Source organism: Rana temporaria, chromosome 8, assembly GCF_905171775.1.
Source record: "Rana temporaria chromosome 8, aRanTem1.1, whole genome shotgun sequence".
NCBI lineage: Eukaryota > Metazoa > Chordata > Amphibia > Anura > Ranidae > Rana > Rana temporaria.
Window position 1 is genome coordinate 29,279,716 of NC_053496.1, and position 27,552 is coordinate 29,307,267.

The 27,552-nt window shown below is 46.6% G+C and overlaps 1 protein-coding gene across 2 annotated transcripts in view; it reads left to right on the forward strand.

Moving 5' to 3' along the window:
• The window catches only part of LOC120946769 (dynamin binding protein), a 217,549-nt gene that overhangs the window by 127,519 nt on the left and 62,478 nt on the right, over positions 1-27,552 (forward strand). The window lies entirely within an intron of this gene.

The following is a 27,552-nucleotide window of genomic DNA, read 5'->3' on the forward strand; positions in this document are numbered from 1 at the left end:
ATTGCGTACTGTGCAAGCTCTGGCCAGTGATCCATCCTCAAGACCCAGTAAGCCAGAGGATTTTCCGTGGGGAAGGTGTCCAAGTCGGATCTTGCCGCTAGGTATTCCCGGACCATGTAAACCAGACGCTGGCGATGGTTGCTGGAACCGGTCAGACCTTGGGGCTGCGGATTAAAAAATTGTCTGAACGCATCGGTCAGACGGCCACCTTCTCCACCGCTCCTTCTCTGACTCACCGAAGCCTCAGCAAGACGTTGTCCAGGGCCAGGTTTTGGTAATCCCCCCGGTTCTGGGAACGCATTGCACAGACCCTTCTGCAAGGCCTCCCGCAGTAGTTTCATCTTCTGCTCCCTCTGCGATGGCAACATAAGATCCGTTACCTTACTCTTGTAACGTGGATCAAGGAGAGTTGCCAGCCAGTAATGATCCCTCTCCTTGATAGCACGTACACGAGGATCCTTACGCAGGCTTTGCAGAATCGGGGAGGCCATGCAGCGTAGGTTTGCAGAGGCATTCGGGGCACAGTCCTCTGGGTCACTGAGGACGACAGGATCCTCAGCCACCTCATCCCAGCCACGTAAAAGTCCACGTGTTCCTTGGGACTGTAAATGATCCCTTGAAGACTGCTGCTGTTGATGCTGAGTGCTAGGCTCCACCTCCATGCTGCTGATACAATCCTCCTCCTCCTCCTCTTCCTCATCCTCCTCCTCCTCTTCCTGTGTTCCAGGTGGGCAAGCAGGAACAGTGTCTGGATAAAGGGGGCCTTGAGAGGTAAGGAAGTCCTCCTCTTCCTCCCTCTGTTCTGCCTCAAGGGCCCTGTCCATTATTCCACGTAGGGTGTGCTCCAACATGTGAATAAGCGGGACAGTCTCACTGATGCATGCACTGTCACTGCTCACCATCCTCGTGGCCTCCTCAAATGGTGACAGGACAGTGCATGCATCCCTGATCAAGGCCCACTGGCGTGGTGAAAAAAAACCAAGCTCCCCTGAGCCAGTTCTGCTGCCATATTGGCACAGGTACTCATTGATGGCCCTCTGCTGCGTGTGCAGCCGCTGCAGCATGGCCAACGTAGAGTTCCATCTGGTGGGCATGTCACAGATTAGGCGGTTCTTGGGCAGGTTGTATTCCCTCTGGAGGTCTGTCAGCCGAGCAGTGGCATTATATGACCTCCGGAAATGCACACAGACTTTCCTGGCCTGCCTCAGGACATCCTGTAAGCCAGGGTACCTGCCCAAGAACCGCTGCACCACCAAATTGAGAACATGCGCAAAACAGGGCACATGGGTGAGTTTTCCACGTCGCAGGGCAGAGAGGAGGTTGGTGCCATTATCGCTGACCACCATTCCAGGCTTCAGCTGGCGTGGCGTCAACCACCTCTGAGCCTGCCCCTGCAGAGCTGAAAGAACCTCTTCCCCAGTGTGGCTCCTGTCTCCCAAGCACACCAGCTCTAGGACCGCATGGCATCTCTTGGCCTGCATTCCTGCGTAGCCCGTCGTACGCCTACGGAGCACGGCTGGTTCTGAGCCAACATCACCACAGGAAGAGGCCACAGAGGAAGAAGAAGAGGAGGGGGTGGAGGAGAGAGGTGTGTCACAAGCAGTTGTAGTGTTTTGGAGGCGTGGTGGTGGAACAACCTCCAAAACTACTGTGCCTTGACCTGCGCCCTTCCCAGCTGCCAGCAGAGTCACCCAATGGGCCGTAAAAGACAGGTAACGTCCCTGTCCATGCCTGCTGGACCATGAGTCAGCGGTAAGATGCACCTTACCACTGACCGCCCTGTCCAGCGAGGTATGGACATTGCCTTCCACATGCCGGTAGAGAGCCGGAATCGCCTTCCGTGAAAAAAAGTGGCGTTTGGGTACTTGCCACTGAGGTACTGCACATTCCACAAACTCACGGAAGGGGGCAGAATCTACCAACTGAAAAGGTAGCAGTTGAAGTGCTAGCAATTTTGCTAAGCTAGCATTCAACCGCTGGGCATGTGGATGGCTGGGAGCGTACTTCTTTCGGCGCTGCAGCAGCTGGGGCAGGGAAATTTGTCTGGTAATATCAGTAGATTGGCCGGATGTACTACCACTACTACGTTGTGACACACCTATTTCTACACCTTCGGTGCAGGCTGCAGAGAGGACTAGGGGTCTAGTGGGGTTTGAGGTCACAGAAGGGCAAGGGGAGGACCGCTTTGGTCTTTGGTGTGGGTCTTTCTGGTATGCCTGCCAACGAGCTGCATGGCAGGTCGACATATGTCTGGACAAGCATGTGGTGCCCAAGCGGGTGATGTTTTGGCCACGCGAGATACGCTTGAGACATATGTTGCAAACAGCAAAGGTAGCATCTGATGGACAGGTTTCAAAAAAGGCCCACACCAAAGAACTTTTGCTGTACCGTTGAGACACAGCAGCGCCACGTAATGCAGTTGGTGTACTGCCCTTAAGCTGACCCCTGGAGGGCTTCCTGCCTCTTTGAAGATGTGCCTGTGCCTCGTCCTCTTCCTCCTCCTCCTCTCTCCTACCAGGCACCCAGGTAGAGTCAATGACCTCATCATCCCCTCCCTCCTCATCATCACTGGCGACAACCTGGCAGTATGCTCCAGCTGGGGGAACATCACTCCCAGATTGTTGTCCCTCTCGGCCACCCCCTCTCCCTGGGCTCACATCAATGCCTTCCTCTATCAGTGTTCCGTCATCGGAGTCTTCAAAACGCTGTGCATCTTCAGCTAGCATGTACCCAACACTGTGTTGAAACAGTTCGGGGGACTCCTCAGGAGGACACGGTGGGACTAGGGAAGGATTGTGTGATGCCATTGTGCAGAGGGTAGAGGACGCCTTGGCAGCTGCTTTGCCAGACAAACTATAATCAGTCTGTGTGAGAGAGGATGAGGAGGATGAGGACGGCTTGGTCATCCACTCAACTAATTTCTCAGCATGTTGAGGCTCAACACGGCCAGCTCCCGAAAAGAAGGACGAGCGGCCACGGCCACGTGCTGAAGAGGATGCACCACATCCATCACCAGCGTTACCTCTAGATGCAGAGCCTGCTTGCCCTCGTGACTCTCTGCCTCTCTTTGTCCTTCCAGCCATAGTTATGCGTTCAGGTGTTATGTAACAAAATAGTCGCTGTCACACCGACTGCGTTCAGATGGTATTAAACAGCAACCACACAGTAAGAGCGACTTGGCTCAAGTGTAAAGTAACAAAGTAGTCGCTGTCACACCGACTGCGTTCAGATGGTATTAAACAGCAATCACACAGTAAGAGCGACTTGGTTCAAGTGTAAAGTAACAAAATAGTCGCTGTCACACCAACTGCGTTCAGATGGTATTAAACAGCAACCACACAGTAAGAGCGACTTGGCTCAAGTGTAAAGTAACAAAATAGTCGCTGTCACACCAACTGCGTTCAGATGGTATTAAACAGCAACCACACAGTAAGAGCGACTTGGCTCAAGTGTAAAGTAACAAAATAGCCGCAGTGACACCAACTGCCTTTAGTTGCTATTAAACAGCACGCACGCAGTAATAGCGACTGCGGTCAAATGCGATTTAACAGCACGCACGCAGTGACACCAACTGCCTTTAGTTGCTATTAAACAGCACGCACGCAGTAATAGCGACTGCGGTCAAATGCGATTTAACAGCACGCACGCAGTGACACCAACTGCCTTTAGTTGCTATTAAACAGCACGCACGCAGTAATAGCGACTGCGGTCAAATGCGATTTAACAGCACGCACGCAGTGACACCAACTGCCTTTAGTTGCTATTAAACAGCACGCACGCAGTAATAGCGACTGCGGTCAAATGCGATTTAACAGCACGCACGCAGTGACACCAACTGCCTTTAGTTGCTATTAAACAGCACGCACGCAGTAATAGCGACTGCGGTCAAATGCGATTTAACAGCACGCACGCAGTGACACCAACTGCCTTTAGTTGCTATTAAACAGCACGCACGCAGTAATAGCGACTGCGGTCAAATGCGATTTAACAGCACGCACGCAGTGACACCAACTGCCTTTAGTTGCTATTAAACAGCACGCACGCAGTAATAGCGACTGCGTTTCTGTGCAATTCAATAGCCCAGTTGCATTAACAGCGACTGCGCTTCTGTGCAAATAAATTGCACACGTGCAGTAACAGGTAATGCGTCTGTGTGTGCAATTAACTAGCACACGTTAAATAACACAGAATAATTATATTTAAAGTAAATCTCTAATGCAGGCAATACAACACGTTAGAGCGCTGCATGTAGAACAATCTCCTGCCTGATAGATAAACTAGCTGAGCTGTACAGTTTATAAATATATTGACAACGCCTAAGGATGTGAATATATTCTCTACAAACTGTACTTTTAACTATACTGACTACACTTCCTACTCTATCTATCTATCTATCTATCTATCTATCTATCTATCTATCTATCTATCTATCTATCTATCTATCTAGTTAAGACACTGTGTCTCTATCTCTCTATCTCTCTCTGTCTGACTGACTGATCTTCTCTAGAACCGCCAACACACTACACTAGGCAGCCGTGCAGGCTGCCTTTTATAGTGGGGGGCGTGTACTAATCCCCCTGAGCCATAATTGGCCAAAGCCACCCTGGCTTTGGCCAATTATGGCTCTTCGTTTTTTGAGCGCTGTGATTGGCCAAGCATGCGGGACATACAGCATGCTTGGCCAATCATCAGCGCTCAACGCCCCAGTGAATTATGGGACGTTTTGCGTCACTCGAATTTGGCGCGAACGACCCGTTTTGTTCGAGTTTCGACGAACGATCGAACGACCGATGTTCGAGTCGAACATACGTTCGAATCGAACGCGGAGCTCATCCCTATTGTAAACCCTTACAGAGCACTTTAACCTACAGGTAAGCCTAGATTAACCGGTTAAGACAATATGCAGGTTAAGGACCTTTCCCCTTTTTTGCGATTCGGCACTGCGTCGCTTTAACTGACAATTGCGCGGTCGTGCCACGTGGCTCCCAAACAAAATTGGCGTCCTTTTTTCCCCACAAATAGAGCTTTCTTTTGGTGGTATTTGATCACCTCTATGGTTTTTATTTTTTGCGCTATAAACAAAAATAGTGACAATTTTGAAAAAAAAAATCAATATTTTTTACTTTTTGCTATAATAAATATCCCCCCAAAATACTGTATATAAAAAAATAAATATTTTTTTTTTCCTCAGTTTAGGCCGATACGTATTCTTCTACCTATTTTTGGTAAAAAAAAATCGCAATGAGCGTCTATCGATTGGTTTGCGCAAAATTTATAGCGTTTACAAAATAGGGGATAGTTTTTATTGCATTTTTATTAATAATTTTTTTTTTTTTACTACTAATGGCTATCAGCGATTCTTTTTTTTTTTTTTTGTGGCGCACACATCGGACACTTTTGACACATTTTTGGGACCATTGTCATTTTCACAGCGAAAAGTGCTATAAAAATGCACTGATTCCTGTGGGGGTTAACCACTAGGGGGCGCTGTAGGGGTTAAGTGTGACCTCCATGTGTGTTTCTAACTGTAGGGGGTGGACATGTGATGTCAGTGATCATCGTTCCCTATATCAGGGAACAGACGATCACTGACCTTGCCACAGAGAAGGTTTGTTCACACTCGCCTCTCCCAGTTCTTCAGCTCCTGGTTACCCGATCGCGAAACACTCGCGGCGATCGGGTCCCGCCGGCGTGGTCACGGAGCTTTGATCCGTGTCGCGCTCGCGACCCACGGCTGGGCTCTTGTGTGCTCAGCTGTGCCATTCTGCCTCGGAAAGGGTATTGTATATGTGGCGACTCCTTATTCTGGGGCCGAATATATGAAGACTATGTCAGGCAGCTCAATGGGTGTGAAATGGCTGTGGCTGTGAGCTGGAAAAGGAGACCATCTTCTGCATATGGTGGCTGGGGGACATCAGCTGACCAAAAACACTTGGGAAGAACAGTCATGCATGTTGGAAAACCCTGATCAAAACAGTGGTTTCTCAGTGAGATAAGTATTGGTAGTCTGCAAGACTGCCCCCCCCCCCCTTATTCACATAAACTTGATAGGAAGAGCTAACCTTGCATGTTTGAGAGCTCTGCAAACCCTCAGGAGATGTGTTCTCCTAGTGTGGATGGTAACTTCTGCACTTCCAACCACTCTTTAAAGCGGAAGTAAATCCTGATGGGTTTTACTTCCTCTTTGTTTCCCTGCAAAGGTAAAGCATAATGTGCTACTATGCATTGCATGCACACGGGACCCGCCAGTCACGGCACGATCTCCTATAGAAACGGCACGCTGCCCATTTCTAATGTGCACCTGCGCCGTTGTCTACGGCGCATATGCTGTAGACATCGGCGCCCATCTGTCTCATTTGTGGATATCTCCTAAACCGTGGAAGTTTGGGAGATATTTCGAGCACCTACAGGTAAGCCTTAATCTAGGCTTACCGGTAGGTAAAAGTGGTTGCAACGGGTTTACAACCACTTTAAACTCCATGGACAACCTAAGACTAAGACCAACTATAGATGCTAAATCAACCTTTTCTACACAGAAAAAACGTTCCAGTCTCATGCCCTGTACACACGACCGGTTTTCCTGACATGCCAAAACCCAACGTTTTTCCCGACGTGATTTCTCCCAAGCCTGCCTTGCATACACACCTTCAGTCTAAAAAACGCTCAACCAAAGCGCGGTGGCATCCAACGCGTACGAGGGCACTATAAATGGGACATTCCATTCAAATGGTGCCACCCTTTGGGCTGCTTTTGCTGATCCTTGTGTTAGTAAAAGTTTGGTGAAAGACGATTCGCGATTTTCAGTCTTCGTGCTTTTCAGTCCGTTACAGCGTGGCGAATGTGTTATCTCCATTCCGAACGCTAGTTTTACAAGAACGAGCGCTCCCGTCTCAAACTTGATTCTGAGCATGTGCGGGTTTTTTTCCCTCGGAAAAGCATACACCCGATTGGTTTTCGCAACGAGAAAAAGACTGATGGGAAACACGACGGGAAAAAAAGGAGCAGGTTCGAATTTTTTTTGCGGGAAGTTCTCTCCTGGAAAACTGCTATGGAGCATACACACGACCGTTTTTTCCGACCAATCTAAAAAATGTCAGTTTTCTCGTTGGGAAAACCGGTCGTGTGTACGAGGCATCAGGGCACTCCTGCTAAGAATGACTTTATCTACAACTCATGATACAGTTCACTGGGACGAATGCTCCTTCCTCTTGTGGACTTTGTAAGGGGGTCGATCTTCCCAGATCGCTAAAGAGACCCATGGCGTCAGTGGAAACTCCTCTGTGAGGCAGAAAACGCTTATACCCCTAGCAAACTTTGGAGGAACCCTATGGCTCCATGGAACCCTGGTTGAGAAACCCTGTGAGGGTCCACCTGCAGGCTGTTCTGTTTGCTGGAAACTAAAAAAAAAAAAAAAAGAAATGCTTGGCTTGACCAAGAATGCGTGTTTTTGCTTCGGAGAGAGGAGCAGAATCTTTTGCCAGACGTGCCTAACCCTAGCATGTCAAGAGGGAAGCAGTAGTGTTCTTTGCAGCATAGACTGTTGCCCATAGAAATAGATTGTTGTCTTACATTCGTGGTTGCTTTTAACCACAATTCATACAGAATAATGCATTGCAAATTTGCAGGATGGTTTGCCGATCCCTATATAGTAGTCATAGCCTGAGAAACCTCTCGCCAAGCTTGCCTGGGTGTCACCATTCTGAAGTTGGGCATCAAGCACACATTCTGCCCAACTTCAGAATGGTCCTCACAGCAAAGCAGCCATTCTTTGCTGTTGTCACAAACCTGAGTGACTTTCCAAATCTCTTGCAGACCCCATCGCTGTCCATCTAGGCCCAACTGATGCTATTGACACTAGCTTCTGTCATATGGCTGGCTTCTACTTTGTGACATAGTTAACATTGAAGATACTAGCTATCCGTAACCTATTTGGCAGTTCTGCTATCTATAGTGTAGTATGTACAACCGGAGAAGTGTTATGGGGTTCTACTTAATTCTCAACTCCACCATGACAGAATACTGCAGTGAAGTTTTTACTACTTTTTTTTCCCCCCTTGATAATAAAAGGAGCCAAGGGCTTCAGAAGGGCCTCCGACTGAGCAGTACTGCTTTACCAGTTTCTGTCTAATTAGAATATAGAACAGCAGGGAGCTCCATAAACTGTTTTTTTGCTCCCAGCAGGGAAGTTTCTACAAAGACCAGTTACTGCCGAATCGGTAAACTATGCTGGAATTCTGCCATCCCTTTGAGGGCAGCCATACTGCTGATGTGATTCACAATTAAATTGAGTTCGATACCCCTGATTTAAACTCGTTGGGGATTTTTCTCTGCTACTTTCATATTTATCATTTAAAACCAACTAATACTTTTAAGAATGGATGGAAAGTATGATGCTATATAAATGTGATGGAAATGGAGATTGGCCTTTCCTTCATTAGACCGGCGATTGGCCTTTCCTTCATTAGACCGGCGATTGGCCTTTCCTTCATTAGACCGGCGATTGGCCTTTCCTTCATTAGACCGGAGATTGGCCTTTCCTTCATTAGACCGGAGATTGGCCTTTCCTTCATTAGACCGGAGATTGGCCTTTCCTTCATTAGACCGGAGATTGGCCTTTCCTTCCTTAGACCGGAGATTGGCCTTTCCTTCCTTAGACCGGAGATTGGCCTTTCCTTCCTTAGACCGGAGATTGGCCTTTCCTTCCATAGACCGGAGATTGGCCTTTCCTTCCTTAGACCGGAGATTGGCCTTTCCTTCCTTAGACCGGAGATTGGCCTTTCCTTCCTTAGACCGGAGATTGGCCTTTCCTTCCTTAGACCGGAGATTGGCCTTTCCTTCCTTAGACCGGAGATTGGCCTTTCCTTCCTTAGACCGGAGATTGGCCTTTCCTTCCTTAGACCGGAGATTGGCCTTTCCTTCCTTAGACCGGAGATTGGCCTTTCCTTCCTTAGACCGGAGATTGGCCTTTCCTTCCTTAGACCGGAGATTGGCCTTTCCTTCCTTAGACCGGAGATTGGCCTTTCCTTCCTTAGACCGGAGATTGGCCTTTCCTTCCTTAGACCGGAGATTGGCCTTTCCTTCCTTAGACCGGAGATTGGCCTTTCCTTCCTTAGACCGGAGATTGGCCTTTCCTTCCTTAGACCGGAGATTGGCCTTTCCTTCCTTAGACCGGAGATTGGCCTTTCCTTCCTTAGACCGGAGATTGGCCTTTCCTTCCTTAGACCGGAGATTGGCCTTTCCTTCCTTAGACCGGAGATTGGCCTTTCCTTCCTTAGACCGGAGAGTGGCCTTTCCTTCATTAGACCACAGATTGGCCTTTCCTTCATTAGACCACAGCCAATGTGCACAGTCAACAAGTCTTATGATCAAAAGTGTCTGAAGAAACTACTGTCCTGGTTGCTGTTTGCAGCCAATCAAATCCTTGTATTCCCTTCTATTGCACTTGAGCAATGCCAGAAATAAAAATAAATAGATCTTGCTTCAGATACTTTGGCTATTGTGACCCTTCTCTTCGGAGCAGTAACAGGAAATGGATCCCTCTAAACTGAGGTCACAACCCTTTCATAGTCTGTTGCCAAATGCCACCCTGACAGCCTCCTCCTTACCCGGGCAGGCACGCAGATTGAGAATATTTTCTGATTAGTCACCGATCCAAAATGACTGACTCATGAGCAATGCAAGGTGTTTATTTCGCTCTGTCATCATCCTGTAACAGATTAGGAAACAGATTTGTCACATATTTATCTCCTATTGTTGGCATCTGACGTTACTGTTGCTGTATAGTTCTTGTATTGGTTTCTAACATTTTGTTTCGATCGACATCACAAAAGCAGTTTCGAATTGACATCTGGTCGCATCTACAGAATTTTGTTAAGAATCTTTGTTTTTATAGGATAAGTACACATTTACACAGAGTGTACTTTTGCCTACTTTTCCAGACCTAACTAACTTCTGACCTCTACCCTAGGCACATATCTGAATCGGGGAATGGGAACTGTGGGGATATTCAGAGGTGGTGGCGAAACCTTCCTTTCTGCAGACCACATCTTCTCTGTCAATATCTATAGACTTCTACAGGGCTCTCACTTGGCTCAACTTTTTGGAGTTTTATCTAATTTTACTCAAATTCTTCAGGTTTATAACCGTGTTTCTGCCCAGGGTGGCTGTGTTCATTATCCACTTGCCGACCGCGCTATAGCAAAAATACTGCTACAGCGCGGTCGAGTTACCCTGACAGGACGTCCCTGGGACGTCCTCGTGCACTTCCGCGTTTGCGCGTCACCTGGGGCGCGCTCGCGGAAGTGTCCGTGCTCGCTGGGTCTAGAAGACCCGGCGCATCACGGATGACGGTAAATAGCCGCTGATCGCGGCCATTTACCACGTGATCGCTCCGTCAAATGACGGAGCGATCACTTGTAAACAAACCGGCGTCATTTGATGACGCCGGTTCCTCCCTCTCCTCTCTGTACCGTTGGGTACAGAGAGGGGGGGGGGGGAGCGGGTGTCAGCAGCTGCTGTGGCTGGATCTGTGACAACTGCAGTCACAGATCCAGCCATCCTTCCCTGCGCAATACTCATACTCATACCCATACTCTGCCTGCAATACCCCAATACTCTGCCTGCAATACCCCAATACTCTGCCTGCAATACCCCATTACTCTGCCTGCAATACCCCATTACTCTGCCTGCAATACCCCAATACTCTGCCTGCAATACCCCATTACTCTGCCTGCAATACCCCAATACTCTGCCTGCAATACCCCAATACTCTGCCTGCAATACCCCAATACTCTGCCTGCAATACCCCAATACTCTGCCTGCAATACCCCAATACTCTGCCTGCAATACCCCAATACTCTGCCTGCAATACCCCAATACTCTGCCTGCAATACCCCAATACTCTGCCTGCAATACCCCCATACTCTGCCTGCCATACCCTGCCTGCCATACCCCATACCCTGCCTGCCATACCCCATACTCTGCCTGCCATACCCCATACTCTGCCTGCCATACCCCAATACTCTGCAATACCCCAATACTCTGCAATACCCCAATACTCTGCAATACCCCAATACTCTGCCTGCCATACCCCAATACTCTGCCTGCCATACCCCATACTCTGCCTGCCATACCCCATACTCTGCCTGCCATACCCCATACTCTGCCTGCCATACCCCATACTCTGCCATACCCCATACTCTGCAATACCCCAATACTCTGCAATACCCCAATACCCTGCGCGATACTCTGCAATACCCCTATACTCTGCAATACCCTGCGCGATACTCTGCAATACCCCCAATACTCTGCAATGCCCCCAATACTCTGCAATGCCCCCAATACTCTGCAATGCCCCCAATACTCTGCAATGCCCCCAATACTCTGCAATGCCCCCAATACTCCGCAATACCCCAATACTCCGCAATACCCCAATACTCTGCATATATAATGTTTTGGGGTTCTATGTAATTTTCTAGCAAATAAATGGTGATTTTTTCCATGTAGGAGAGAAATGTCAGAATTGGCCTGGGTGCTCCAGAACGCCTGATGGTGCTCCCTGCATGTTGGGCCTCTGTATGTGGCCACGCTGTGTAAAAGTCGCACACTTGGGGTATCGCCATACTCGGGAGGAATAGCAGAATGTGTTTTGGGGTGTCATTCGTGGTATGCATATGCTGTGTGTGAGAAATAACCTGCGAATATGACAGAAACAAGTTTTTATTTATTTATTTTTACAGAATTTTCTGTCGTTTTTCTTTTATAGCGCAAAAAATAAAAAACCCAGAGGTGATCTAATACCACCAAAAGAAAGCTCTATTTGTGTAAAAAAAAGGACAAAAATTTCAAATGGGTACAATGTTGTATGACTGAGTAATTGTCATTCAAATTGTGAGAGCACCGAAAGCTGAAAATTGGTCTGGTTAGGAAGGGGGTTTAAGTGCCCAGTGGTCAAGTGGTTATATGACACCATGCTGTGTAGCTTCCTGATGCTATTATGAGCTGAGGGATAGTATGGAACCAGGGAACGCAGACTGATTCAGCGCCATTCAAGAAAAAAAGAGAAAGGGCAGCCAAAGATTAAATCTAGGATGGAAATTGGAGAAACTGAGTAAACAGGCCGTTCCCACTAATCTTGTTTACCTTTTTGTACTTAACTGGCATAAACCTTTAATTAAACGTCTTCTTTCTTTAGCTTTATATTTGCTATGTTACCAGTTGGAGTTAAAAGTGAAGCTATAATTTGACATGATGTATAACAAGATGAGAGATGTACATGACCAGTGTAGACTGGATTAGCCAGATTCAGGTAGAGCGGCGTATGTTTAAGCGGGCGTAGCGCAGCTCATATGCGCTACGCTGACGTAAAATAGAGAGGCAAGGCCAGTATTCACAAAGCACTTGCTCCCTTAGTTACGTCGGCGTAGCGTAAATGGGCCGGCGTAAGCCCACCTAATTCAAATTAGGAAGGTAGTGGGCGTGTTGTATTAAAATTAGCCGTGACCCCATGTAAATGACTTCCCGAACGAACGGCGCATGAACGTAACCTACACCCAGCCCCATTCACGTACGACTTACGCAAACGACGTAAAATCCGACGGCAGTTCCGACGTCCATACCCTACACAACTTAGACCAGCTATTTGGTGGTTTATCTTTACGCCGGACGTACGCCTTAAGTAAACGGCGTAGCTTACTGCGCCGGGCGCAAGTACGTTCGTGAATCGGCGTATCTAGGTCATTTACATATTTAACGCGTAAATCAACGGAAGCGCCCCATGCGGCCAGCGTAAATATGCACCCAAGATACGATGGCGTAGGAGACTTACGTTGGTCGTATCTTGCCACAATTCAGGCGTATCTGATTTAGGGAATCGGCGCATAGATACGACGGCGCACATTTGAACTTACGACGGCGTATCAGTAGATACGTCGGCGTAAGTCTTTGTGAATCTGACCCGATGTCCCCAGCCTTCTTCTGGTCCTTTGTCCGGTCCCTGCTGAATTACAAGAATTTTGATGCATGTATGGCCCCATGCATCCAAATTCTTGTAATTCAGCAGGGACCGGACAAATTTCGATCCACGTATGGGCTAGCTGGTTGTACACAAGTCAGTCTATCAATCGACTTGTATGCAACCAGTCTGTCCAGTCTTTCTTGAATAATTAGTGCTGTCGGCTTTAGTTGTCAATACTGGTCATTTATTTTGCCGGTGGGGAATACAATAGCTTAGCGGGAGTGATTTCCAAATCCACATTGAATGTGTGGATTGGGGAATCGGTTAGCTTTTCTTATTTTTTTTTTTTTTTCGTTTAACCCACTGGTTGAACAGAAAAAAAAAAGAATGAATCGTGCATGGCCTTCTTTAGGACCATGTTATATAAGTGATTAATCCTATGGCTTCGTTCACTTGCTGGCCAAAATGGTGGAGAATCTCATGCTGCAAAGAGAAAGCGGTTATTCGAGGGATACCTCACTGGGCAGGCCTTGAGGAACAGTATTACTAGTAGTGTGACATAATCATTATGGCCGGACACACAATCCAAATATCGTACGAAAAATGTGGTCCGAGGAGGGAATCGTACGATAATCAGATCGTTATTACAGAGCTTTCAAGAGCTGATCATGACAGTTCATCCGATATTATTTTATCGGACATGCCCAAAAAAAATTCTCGTACTATACCAGATCGTACGATTTTCAGTTGGTCAATACAGTTGTCGTCTAAAAATACAATAACAATACATTACAACACATGACATCGCTTCTGATTCTTTTTTTGATTTTTTTTTTCTGTCGTACGAGAATTTTCGGGACTTTAATAACCTATTTAATTTCTACTTGCCACTATTAAGCGAAAAAAGCTGTACGATCTGTCGTACGATATTCGGATTGTGTGTACGGGGCATTAGAGAGAACTCTTTTTTTGGTCAGTCTGTGATGCAGGATTCCACCACCTGGGAAGGGTTACAGCTTTGACTAAAGCTATAAAAAGACTGCCTATTACCTGTACAATATGGAGCTACTCATTTATCAGGACCAATATTCAGCCTATAGGTTTCAATAGGAACTAGTCACATCCCCATGGGTAACTTATAGTCCGAAAGATAAGCCTAGTCCATAAAATGTATGACCCTTCAGTGTATTGGTGACCAGACTTTTACAGACAAGCCACCCTTTTGTTGTCTCTTGGCCCCGGGGCAGCTTAAAGTGACCTATTTAGATATAATTTGCAGAACTGGGAGAGGACTCTGTAGTCGTGACCATTTCTCTTGCCCTGCAGGAGACCCTAGTGACGTGCTATGAGAGACAGGTGAGACCGGTTCATTCATCTGTTTTGCTAGATACTCCCTGCTAATTACCTGCCTGTGTATTACTGCCAAGAGAGAAAACAAGAAATGGACTATTTCCAACTTATCAACATCGATTGTTGCATGGCCATTTAGGATGTCCTGCCATCCCATTACGTGGCAGAACCTTATGTGCTTTTAGTTTTAGTATCCGTCTTTACAGTTGTTGGTTCATCTTCAAATGAATAGTTTCTTCTTCTTTCTTTATCAGCATACTTCTTCATTGTTGTTAAATATGTTGGCTTCCTGGTTTTCTTAAAGTCGATCACCTGTGACAGTTGGGTGACTATTTGGCTTTGACACACACATTTTTCAGCATACTAGCCCATTATGTTGCACTCTTCCTGCAAACAAAAACCGCGATGTCCGCTGGCAGGGATGGACTGGCCATTGGGACTACAGGGAGTTTCCCGGTGGGCCAATGGCTCAGTGGGCCGGCTTCAGTGACAGTGGATCGCCTCCCCCTCTGCTCCTCTGTCTCTCCCTTCCCGCAGCGCTCACCTGGGGGGGGGGGGGGACAAAGAAGCAGGCGGAGTACTAGAGGAGCAGGGGGGACGACAGAGGAGCATGGGGGTGGGGACAGACAGCTGACTCAACAGCTATGGCCTGGGAGTTTCTCCCTTCTGCCTAATCTTGTCCCATAAGGGGGCACCAAACTGATTCTTTGCCCCGGGTGAAATAATGTCTAGCTTCCCCACCAGTACCAGCCGTTCTACTCTAATAAAGTAGAACGTCTAGTGAAGGGGGAGAGGGGGTGCGGGTGGCCGGGGGCGGGGTGCGGGAGTGTCTGGCCGCCATGGGAGACACCTGTCAAAGTGGGCCAGTCTGGATGAAGTCCAGGGTCAAATTTCTGTCCCAGTCCAGCCCTGTCCGCTGGTGGCCGCATCCATCTTCACCCCTCTTCCTTCTGGCCCGTGGACTCTGGCTCTGTGACTGGCTGGAGTAGCAAGACGTCACACCCACGCATGCACAGACGGTCACGGCACAGGCCCTATAGAAACGGCACACGTATGTGGTAAATATCTCCCTAAACTGTGCAGGTTTAGGAGCCATTTCCAGTACCTACAGGTAAGCCTTATTATAGACTTACCTGTAAGTCACCTGTAAGTACAAGTGGTTACTTACCTGTAAGTACAAGTGATGTGTAAGGGTTTAAAACCACTTTAAAGTGTTACTAAACCCAGGCCACTGCATTCACTATATCTGGTCTCATGAAATGCAATTATTTTAGTAAATATAAACTGCTAAATACCTTTTCTCAGCAGTATATAGAAGTGTTGTGACTTCTATCAGTTCCTGGTGAAGCTTGTAGGTGGAGTTTGCATTGAGCTGTCCTATCAGGATGCAGGGCTCCTGACCCTCTGTCTGGACAGTGCTAATCACATGCACTCTCCCAAGAAAAAAAAAAATCCTCTCTAGCAACTGAGCATGTGCAGCCTGACTCCAAAGGCTCTGTCTTATCCAGACTTGTGCAGGGGGGCAGTGCAGGGAGGGGGAGGATCTGTACACAGGTTCCAAAGTGAGTATAATAAGCATGCTTTACTGCATATACAGACAGATTTTACCGTTGTGGGTTTAGTAAAACTTTAAAGGATCTTTTGTCCCATTTAACTCATTAAAAACCCCCAAGAGTGTAATATTGTTTTACCCTTTCGTAGAAGAGCCAACACAAGGCATACTAACCCTTGCTGCAAGAACAGAGCCCACTAGACTCTAAGCATCCCCCTTCTTCAAATTCCCATCACTCAACACAAGAATGTCCAGTCTGGTTCAGTTAAATAAACAATGAACATTTTGTGAAATCATTTGTTACTATCTTCAACAGAGTACTGAAATAATCCCTTTAATGCATTGTTCTAAAGTAGGGTTTCTCAACCAGGGTTCCAAGGAACTCTAATGCCCCATACACACGAGCGGTTTTCCCGTCTGAAAAATTATGTTTTTTCCGACGGAATTCCGCTCAAGCCTGCCTTCACACAAAAGTTTGGTGAGATTTTGACTGCCAAGAACGCAGTGACGTGAAGGACTACAACGAGCCAAAAAAAAGTTTTATGCTTCTGAGCTTGCTTCGATTTGTTTCCGCGTTGGGATTTGTACACACGATCGGAAATTCCGATCAGTTTTTTTCTGACGGGAAAAAAAGAGATCCTGCACTCTATCTTTTTCCAGCAGTTTTCCTGTTGGAAAAAGTCTGATGTAGCATACACACGGTCGGGATTCTCGACCAAAAGCTATCAATAGACTTTTTCCACCAGGAAAACCAGTCGTGTTTAGGTGGCATAAGGTTCCTCCAGAGGTTGCTACAGGGTTTCTTGAGCAATGAGAAATTTCTGCCTCTCAGATAAGTTTCCGGTGACACCATTGATCTTTTAAGCTATCTGCCAGAGGTTAATTCTACCCAATAACCACAAGTGAAAGGAATAGGGATGAGCCGAACACCCCCCTGTTCGGTTTGCACCAGAACCTTCGAACGGACTGAACGTTCGTGCGAACATTTAGAACCCCATTGACGTCTATGGGACTCGAACATTCGAATTCAAAAGTACTCATTTTAAAGCCTAATATGCAAGTTATTGTCCTAAAACGTCTTTGAGAACCCGGATCTTGCCCCAGGGAACACGTATCAATGGGAAAAAAGTTTTAAAAACGGTTGTTTTTTCAGGAGCAGTGATTTTAATGATGCTTAAATTAAAAAAATAAATAAATGAAAAATTCCTTTAAATATTGTACCTGCTGGGTGTCTATAGTATGCATGTGAAAACGTCTTTCAGAACCCGGGTCTTGCCCCAGGGAACATGTATCAATGGAAAAAAAAGTTTTAAAAACGGTCGTTTTTTTCAGGACTCCTTTTTTAGACATCATTAAAATCACTGCTCCTGAATCTTTAGGTGCAAACTACAGAGCACACGGCCAGTACACACCAAGTAGCTTTAGGTGCAAACTACAGAGGACACAGGCAATAAACTATGTAAGAATACTGCAGCTAGCACAATCGCCTGCCTGCCAGTAAATTAGGAAGAACTGATCTAGCTAAACTATACAGTGTATAAGTATATGTACAACACCTGGGATGTATATATATCCTCTACACACTGTAACATTAACTGACTAACCTGCCTGCTCTATCTACCTAGAAACAATGACTCTCTCTCTATCCTCTCTTAACCACCACAACACAGTACACAAGGCTGACCTGCAGGCGTGTACTGTGGGGCGTGTACTGAACTGTGTACTGTCTACTGTGGGGCGTGTACTGAACCATGTGTACTGAGACATAATTGGCCAAAGTCACCCTGGCTTTGGCCAATTATGGCTCTCCTTATTTTTGCGCCCTGTGATTGGCCAAGCATGCGGGTCATAGTGCATGCTTGGCCAATCATCAGCCAGCGATGCCGCAGTGAATTATGGTCTGTAAAAAGTAACTCGAATTTGGCGCGTATGACCCGTTTTGTTTGTATTTCGACGAACGATCGAACATACGATGTTCGAGTCGAACTCATACGAAGCTCGTCCATAGTAAGGAAGATTCTTCCCATTGACCTTCACACTAATGTATCATGAGATATAGATTTTTCCGGTGTTAAATAGGTTGAGAAGGGCTAAATAAAGTCTTTCTCTTTTGCCTATTCCTGGCAATCCCCAAAGGGTTCATGATGCAGCATGGGCTTTTGCCCACAATAACGGGATACCCAACCACGTACTTTGCAGGGAGCTCACTACACTTGCCCCACCAACCTCTATATATCAAATCACTTGGAAGTCTAGTGACAGGCTTGTTGCCTGGAACCCAAAAGCAGGACTAGATCTTAAGGGGACCTCTCACCCCGTTACTGTTGGAACAATAACACTTTCCCTTTATTACAAGTAGTGGTGTGTCATACCTCTGAAGGTTTTTGCGCTCATTGAAAACACTGCTGTTTGCGCTAAAAGCTGATGATCCATTCACAGATGACCTTTTCACGTTGTTGGAATTCGGGGCAATCATAGTAATATGTGGGATTATGAAAGAATATAACTGAACCGGAGAAGCACTCGTAGGAGGGAGACCTTCACTTTTTGTATTCTGCATCGGTTTTTCGCATGAATCGGCCTAAAACTGTAGGTGGATATATGTACTGTATTATATTGTGTGCCCTCTACTACTGGCTTTCTAATCTGGAGAATTCATATCATGTAGCCTGGAGTAATTAATTCCCATGAGGTTCTGATATAAGCTCTCCATTGTCATTGCCCAGCCTCCCCTCCTCTCTTCATTGTCCAGAACAATGAAGCCTCTGAGATCTCCAGTAACACTATCAGAATCTTATGGTTGGACTTTATAAAAGATACGCTGCTTTCCCTTTCTGCCTTTGATCTACTGGAGAGCTGCGAATCTGCTACAAAGGATGGTGGTGTGATGGATTTCAGGTATCCCATGTATAACAAGGGAGGATAGACTGTGTTTTGCAAAAGTATTCATACCCTTTACTAATCTTTATTTTACTGAATTATTTTGTGACAGTATTGCAGTGTTTTATGTTTGAACAGATCTTAGGAAATGCTTAAAAAATCTGTGCCTATGGACTTCAGCCTGTGTTATTATTTTTACTATATAGGATTTATATAGCACCATCAGTTTGCATAGCACTTTACAAAATAAAGAGAGACCATACAATCCAATTCAATACAGGAGGGTTAGAAGGGCCCCATTCATGAGTGCTTGCATTCTAAAAGGGAAGGGCAAGTGAAGCAAAAGGAGGGATGAGGTATTTTTTTATATTAAAGTTCCAGTTGTTAGAGGTGGGAGAGTTTTCAGGGATCATCTAAAGCAGCGGTTCTCAACCTGGGGGTCGGGACCCCCTCGGGGGTCAAATTATGACTTGCCAGGGGTCACCAAATCCTGGGCTGTTCCTGAAGCCCACACCTCTTTTCCAGCCTTTTTGCAGTCACAAAGCAGGGCCGTCCCTGGAGCCTGCCGCTGCCCACTTGGCCTCTTTGCAGCCGCCCATTCAGTTCACGGCATTGCTGTGGGGCAGAGACTAGAGGCTAGCCATGATTAAGCACTAGCTCAGTGCGAAACGCGTCGGCTATCTACCTGTTCCTTTGTTGCACCTTGTGAAGTGATGTACTTGCTGTGTTTTTTTGAATAAAAGACAACCATTTGGTCATTGGAGTGCGGCTATCCATCCTCTTTCTTCGTATCTTATGCATGGTCAGTGCATCGCCAGCACCCACGGTATCCTGAGTCAGTCCATCTCTACATAGTGACCCACCTGGAGCGGTGATCCCTTCTCTTCTATACATGTGATTATAGTTCCCATTAAAAGTCCCCACTACAGTTCTCAGATCAGCAGATGATCTTGATCAAGAGCACCTAAGTTGGCCGATCAGAACTCATCCCTACTCCCTGCAAGCACTGCCACTCATCCCATTCCCCCCACCCCCTACTAAGGAGTATAAGAGAACAAATAAAAATATAGAATACATGGAAGGGAGAGGAAAAGAGGGGGAGGAACAAAGAAAAAGGAAGAGAGAGATCAAGAAAGGTGGCTAGAGAGAGTGATGGGGGAAAAAAATTCAAGAAATTAGGATAAAGAGAGATAAAAGGGGAACAAAGAGAGTGGTACATCCTAAAATGTACCATAAGGGATTTTAATACTATATGAGTGGAAGGGATTCGGAGCGCTAAATGTCTGTGGGTTAGGGGTGAAAATTACTGATCTTGCCTTGGGTGCTACGAATTTTTTTTTTACTGTTAGGGGTCCCCACAACTTGGGAAATTTTATCAAGGGGTCACGGCACTTGAAAGGTTGAGAACCACTGATCTAAAGGCAGTCAGAGTAGGAGATCCCCAGACCGATTTAGGGTAGGGAGTACTTAAAGTGATTGTAACGTTCGCTCCTCCTCTTCTCGGGTCCCCAGCTGGCACTTCTGGCTCCTCCCCCCTGCGAGTGCCCACATAGGAAGCTGCTTTCAATGGGGGCACGTGAGTGTGTGTGTGTGTGTATGTGTGTGTTCGTGTGCTAGATGCCGAGCTGGGCAGAATTTAAAAACTTGGTATGGCAATCGAACCAATTTTCATTTATTTTTTTAACAGGAAGAAATCAAACCAAATTTTCATTCGAAATTTGTCGGGGTCATAATGGTACCATCAAATGCTCATATTTTTCTATGCAAATGGCCAAACAAAATTCTAGTGGTGTTATGGTTAGCGACTCGCTTTCGTGTTGGTTTTCTTTTCTCCAGTTCTTACAAATGGCCCTGAGAATGTCTGTGATTGTTTTCACGTGTAACCTCCGTCCTGTACGCCATCGGCTGTGAGTATGGAAATCAGGTGGTTTTGTGTTGAGCACTTTGCATGCTCACACTGCATACTTGGGCATTGGGTTACACTGATTCTAGTTTGCATTTCATTGTCAAGTTTCCTGAAGCGGCATGAAGCCCTCGTTAACCTCAGTGACCGCAGTGATTTCTGTGTTTTCCGCAGTGGGAATTCAGACGTGTTCTTGCGGTCCTGTTATGGTTCAGAGGATCTCCGAGGGTCACCTGACACTGCTGCCTTGAGTGCATGTAGTCCAAAATAGAACACATGACCACAAAAATAAAAAATAAAACCGATGGGGTTTTAACTCTCTTCCTTACTCTGTCCAAAATAGTAATCTAAAAATTGTGGTCTCCTTTAAAGCGGGAGTTCACCCATAAAACAATTTTTCCCCTTAGATGGATGCTCGTTTTGTCAATCGGCTAGTTGTTTTAAAATATGAGCCGTACTTACCGTTTACGAGATGCATCTTCTCCGTCGCTTCCGTGTATGGGTCTTCAGGAGCGGGCGTTCCTTCTTGATTGACAGTCTTCCGGGAGGCTTCCGACGGTCGCATCCATCGCGTCACTAGTAGCCGAAAGAAGCCGAACGTCGGTGCGGCTCTATACTGCGCCTGCGCACCGACGTTCGGCTTCTTTCGGAAAATCGTGACGCGATGGATGCGACCGTCTGAAGCATCTCGGAAGACTGTCAATCAAAATAGGAACGCCCAGTCCCGCAGCCCATATCCGGAAGCGACGGAGAAGATGCATCTCGTAAACGGTAAGTACGGCTCATATTTTAAAACAACTAGCCAATTCCCCTAGACAAAACGAGCATCCATCTAAGGGGAAAAAGTGTTCTGTACGGGTGAACCCCCGCTTTAACCACTTAACCCCCGGACCATATTGCTGGTCAAAGACCAGAGCACTTTTTGCGATACGGCACTGCGTCGCTTGAACTGACAATTGCGCGGTCGTGCGACGTGACTCCCAAACAAAATTGGCGTCCTTTTTTCCCCACAAATAGAGCTTTCTTTTGGTGGTATTTGATCACCTCTGCGGTTTTTAGTTTTTGCGTTATAAACAAAAATAGAGCGACAATTTTGAAAAAAATGAATATTTTTTACTTTTTGCTATAATAAATATCCCCCAAAAATATAGAAAAACATTTTTTTCCCTCAGTTTAGGCCGATACGTATTCTTCTATATATTTTTCGTAAAAAAGAAAAATCCAAATAAGCGTTTATTGATTGGTTTGTGCAAAAGTTATAGCGTTTACAAAATAGGGGGTATTTTTATGGCATTTTTATTAATATTTTTTTTTTTACTAGTAATGGCGGCGATCAGCATTTTTTTTTGGTACTGCGACATTATGGCGGACACTTCGGACACTTTTGACACATTTTTGGCACCATTGGCATTTTTATAGCGATCAGTGCTATAAAAATGCATTGGATTACTATAAAAATGCCACTGGCAGTGAAGGGGTTAACACTAGGGGGCGGGGAAGGGGTTAAGTATGTCCCTGGGTGTGTTCTAACTGTAGGGGGGTGGCCTCACTAGGGGAAATGACTGATCTTCTGTTCATACATTGTATGAACAGAAGATCAGCATTTCTCTCCCTGACAGGACCGGGAGCTGTGTGTTTACACACACAGCTCCCGGTCCCCGCTCTGTAACGAGCGATCGTGTGTGCCTGGCGGCGATCGGGCACATGCACAGGAGTCGGGGGAGAGCGGGGGGTGCGCACGTGTCCCTAGTGGCCTGCGTGAGAGCCGACTTATAGCTACAGGCTCTCGCGCAGGGGAGCCAAACTGCCGCCATAAAACGACGGCGGCTGGTCGGCAACCAGTTAATGGACTAGCTCACTTTTGTCCTAAAAAAGAAAACCCCGTTCACACCTACAGCACAACTCCTTTTCTACTGCTTTGCCCTCCATCACTCCAGACAGTATTTCTGTCTGGGGTGTGCTGCAGAGGGCAGGCAAGACTACCTGTTGTCACAGGCACAACCAGGGCCACCATCAGGGGGGCACAGCCGATACAACTGTAAGGGGCCCGCTTGGGCCAGAAGAAGGCAGGACGGGTGAAGGGGAGCCGTGTTGTGTCATATAGAAATGATCACGCAGCTTCTGCTGCCCTCTGTGTCATTGAGCTCCGACATCAAGCTCTTTACTGCCACCTCTGGCTACTATGTGCATGTGCACCCCTCGTGTGCGCTGCCTGTACCATGCTCCTCTGTGTCAGCAACATGTCGGCTTTGTGAAAACAAGCTGGGACTAGGTAGGAAGATTTTCTCTACAAGTAGGGGCTGTGATGGAATGGGAGGGGGGCTCTTTGTGTACAGGGAGGGGCCAGAGGCTTGTGTGTATACAGATTTGTGTATGTGTGGGGCTGACAAATATATGTACAGGTGGGGATTAGGGCTGACATATACAGGTGTGTGTTGGGGGGGGGGGCTGACATACAGGTGTGAGGGGGCTGGCATATATTTAGGTGGGGGGCTGGGCTAACATATATACAGGTGTGGGGGGGATTGACATGCATACAAGTGTGTGTGTGTGGAGGGGGGCTGGCGTATATACAGATGTGAGGGGTGCTGACAAATATACAGGTGTGAGGGGGGCTGGCATATATACAGGTGGGGGGCTGGCATATATACAGGTGTATGGGGGGGTTGGGCTGACATATATTCAGGGTTGAAGGGGGGCTGAGTGTGTGTACAGGTGAGGTGGCCAGTGTGGATATTGGTGGGACAGCCCATGGGCAAGCCCTGGAGAATGTTGGTGATCAGGCTTGGGGGGGGGGGGGCTACAGCTGTGTAAGGGGCCCAAAAATGTCTAATGGCAGCCCTGGGCAACTACCTTCCTTCATGTAATAGAGTATAATAGAGATATTTGATAGCGATATACACTGTATGTCTATATAATAAATGTCCTTCATGTGGTAGAGAACATTTCAATGGGTTCCAATGCAAAGATGGTGGAATTGAGGGTGCTTTTATCCCTAGTTATTCCTCTTGTGACCACTGACCCCTGCACCCCCCTTCCATGGCAGCTTTTGTCTAATCCAACCAATATAGTTCAGACTGGGTGGCTTCCTTTAGAAAATGAAGGACAGTTTATTTTGGCAGGACATCAATATGTGTTCTGTAAGTGCGCCATTTACTGATCAGCGGGTGTATGGAAAGTGGCTCCTCTATGCTCCAATTGTTATTATTATACAGGATTTATATAGCGCCAACAGTTTGCACATCGCTTTACAACATCGGGGAAGACAATACAATTCAATGCAGCAGGTATCAGAGGGCCCTACTCATTAGAGCTTACAATCTAGAAGGGAGGGTAAAGTGGAACAAAGGGTAGTAGCTGCGGGGGGTGATCAGATGGACAAAATGAAAATACAGTTGTTAGGTGTGGGTAGGTTAGGCTTCTCTGAAGAGGAGGGTTTTTAGAGATCATCTGAAAGCTAATTGAGTAGGAGATAAATGGACAGATTGGGGTAAGGAGTTCCATAGGCTTGCATTAAGGCAGCCCATACATTTGATTTGGCTTCAACCATGAAAAAAAAGTGCTTGATTCTGAAATCCTGAGGTGCACTAATGTATTCTGAAAGCAGGAGGTTTCCTAGCTGTAGCTGTGGGCAGTGATCGCACGAGAAAAACTTGACAGGCTGGTTGTACGCAAGTCAATTGATCAATTCGGTACAACCAACCTTCCAATGGATGCATTGAAATTCAGCTGGTTTCTGCTGAACCGGCCAAATTTTGATTCCATCTATGGCCAGCCTTGGTCTAGAACAAGGCTCTGCAGTGTATCATGGCTGGTATGGAATGCCGAGGCCTCCTTCTTCCCATACAAACACCAGTGTAGTAAATCCTTGTCCCTTTTCCTTTACCCTCTTCCTGTATTGTTCTGCAGCCATTGACATGTTAATGCAGCGTGATGAGGGGATGGCTAGGGATGCAGAACGCCTGGGAACATCGGGGTAGAGGTGAGGAGACGGCCTTTGCGCCATCACCATTATCCCGTGCCCAGATAATGCTTTTAGACGGTAATGTTGTGGGTACAGGTGTGTGGAGCAGGTTTAGCTATGGATTTCTTCTCGTGCAGATAAGTCTGTTCTGGGGGTCTCTTGGTATGGAGGAGTGTGGGGGAGGGGTGGGCGTACTTGGAGCTTTGCGCAATTTGAGGATTACAGAGAGTTGAGACAATGGCCGGGATGCATCACCCCCCCTCACCCCCCTTCTCCTCCTCCATGGATCTCTGCCTGTTTCTAAGCCTAGACTCACCTCTTCACCCTTCACACATTCTTCTTCCAGGTTCATCTACACAGTGCAGGTTGGGACCACAGACCGCTGCTTTATGTCAACGTGTCCATCTTTGATTTTCCTATAGAAAGGCGGTGAATTGTAAAGCCTCATACACACGATCCAACTTTATGGCCATCTGACGGACGTTTTGTGTCGGATCATCTGGCCGTGTGTATTCTCAGACGATTGTTGGCTGAATTAACCACTTAAACCCCGGACCATATTGCTGGTCAAAGACCAAAGCACTTTTTGCGATTCGGCACTGCGTCGCTTTTACTGACAATTGCGCGGTCGTGCGACGTGGCTCCCAAACAAAATTAGCGTCCTTTTTTCCCCACAAATAGAGCTTTCTTTTGGTTGTATTTGATCACCTCTGCTGCGGTTTTTAGTTTTTGCGCTATAAACAAAAATGGAGCGACTATTTTGAAAAAAAATAATATTTTTTACTTTTTGCTATAATAAATATTCCCCAAAAATATATACATTTTTTTCCTCAGTTTAGGCTGATACGTATTCTTCTACATATTTTTCGTAAAAAAAATTGCAATAAGAGTTTATTGATTGGTTTGCGCAAAAGTTATAGCGTTTACAAAATAGGGGGTATTTTTATGGCATTTTTATTAATATTTTTTTTTACTAGTAATGGCGGCGATTAGCGTTTTTTTTTTTTTTTGGTACTGCGACATTATGGCGGACACTTCAGACACTTTTGACACATTTTTGGGACCATTGGCATTTGTATAGCAATCAGTGCTATAAAAATGCATTGGATCACTATAAAAATGCCACTGGCAGTGAAGGGGTTAACACTAGGGGGTGGGGAAGGGGTTATGTATGTTCCCTGGGTGTGTTCTAACTGTAGGGGGGGTGGACTGACTGGGGGAAATGACTGATCTTCTGTTCATACATTGTATGAACAGAAGATCAGCATTTCTCTCCCTGACACACACAGCTCCCGGTCCTCGCTCTGTAACGAGCGATTGCGCCCGGCTGGGCACGGGCCTAGTGGCCTGCGCAAGAGCCGACGTATAGCTACGGGCTCTCACGCAGGGGAGCCGACCTGCCGCCGTATAACTGTGGTGGCTGATCTGTTATGGGATGACGATCGGCAGGTAACTATAGAGGAGTCTGGGTGTTATCGGTGTATGGACTGAGCACTCTGCAGATAAGGAAGGACATATCTCTGTTGGCGTTGTGTGACCATTGTCACCATGTCATTTATCAGTGTACAAGCCCAGCCCAAGCGATGTCTGAGATTAACATGTTGTATCCTCTGGCACTGTGCTGTCACAATACCGCCCATCATTCATGTTCAGTCATAACAGGGTTGGAAAAATACAAGAGTATACTAATGTTCATACATAGGACTAGATCTCCAGGGCAGCTATTGCAGACCTCTCCTTCTGAAAATGCTGGTTGCCTGGTAGTCTTGTGGATCTAATGGTCTCCATGCTTTAAATGAAGTCAGGACTTTTGGCTGTTATCCAACTTCATAAAAGCAAGGCTAAAGGGTGAGTGCTTACCTGTCAATCGATCATTGGTATTATTGGGAAGAATAGTGCCACGTTTTTAGTATCGGTAGGAGCGAAAGTGCCCCATTATTGGTGTCAGCGTGATGAATTATGCCCCATCGGTGGTGTTAGTGGGAGGAATATTGATTGTTGGTGTTGGCAAAAGTAATGGTACCTTATTGTTGGTGTCAGTGGGAGGAATAGTTCCCCATTCCCCCAACAGTGCTTACATTCTTGTGATCCATTTACCCCTGTTGTGCTGTAAACTGCATGTCTTTTTGCCTATTTTTTTACTTCACCTTAACCTTTCTCACTCCTGAAGCTTTTTGAGTATGTCCTCATCTGAGCCTATTGGCTCACAGACTTTACCAGCCATTCTCACATTTTTTACCCCAGAGGAACCCTTAATATAATTTTCAGGTTTCGGTGTCCCCTGCTAAAACCAATTGATTGGGGTTAGTGGAAAATCCCCCCCTGTGCATTGGTGGTCTGAATGCCACCCTTGCAGATGGCTAAAAAGTCTATGGTTTCATGCCACTGACTCTTTCAAGTGCCACTGGCCCTTTTCTAGGCATACACCATCAGATGGGAGGTCAATCAGACACTGTTCAAGGAACAACTAGCCTGGTTGGGAATGTAAACCCTAGCCATCTCTGAAGGAACCCTGGTTAAGAATACAACCCCTAGCCACGTCTGGAGGAAACCTGGTTAGGAATGGAACGCCTAGCCACCTCTGGAGGAACCATGGTTAGGAATGCGAACCCTAACCACCTCTGGAGGAACCCTTGTTGGGAATGGAATCCCTAGCCACCTCTGAAGGAACCCTGGTTAGTAATGGAACCCCTAGCCACCTCTAAAGGAACCCTGGTTAGTAATGGAACCCCTAGCCACCTCTGAAGGAACCCTGGTTAGGAATGGAACCCCTAGCCACCTCTGAAGGAACCCTGGTTAGGAATGGAACCCCTAACCACCTCTAGAGGAACTCTGGTTAGGAATGGAACCCTGGTTAGGAATGGAACACCTAGCCACCTCTGGAGGAACCATGGTTAGGAATGCAACCCCTAGCCACCTCTGGAGGAACTCTTGTTGGGAATAGAACC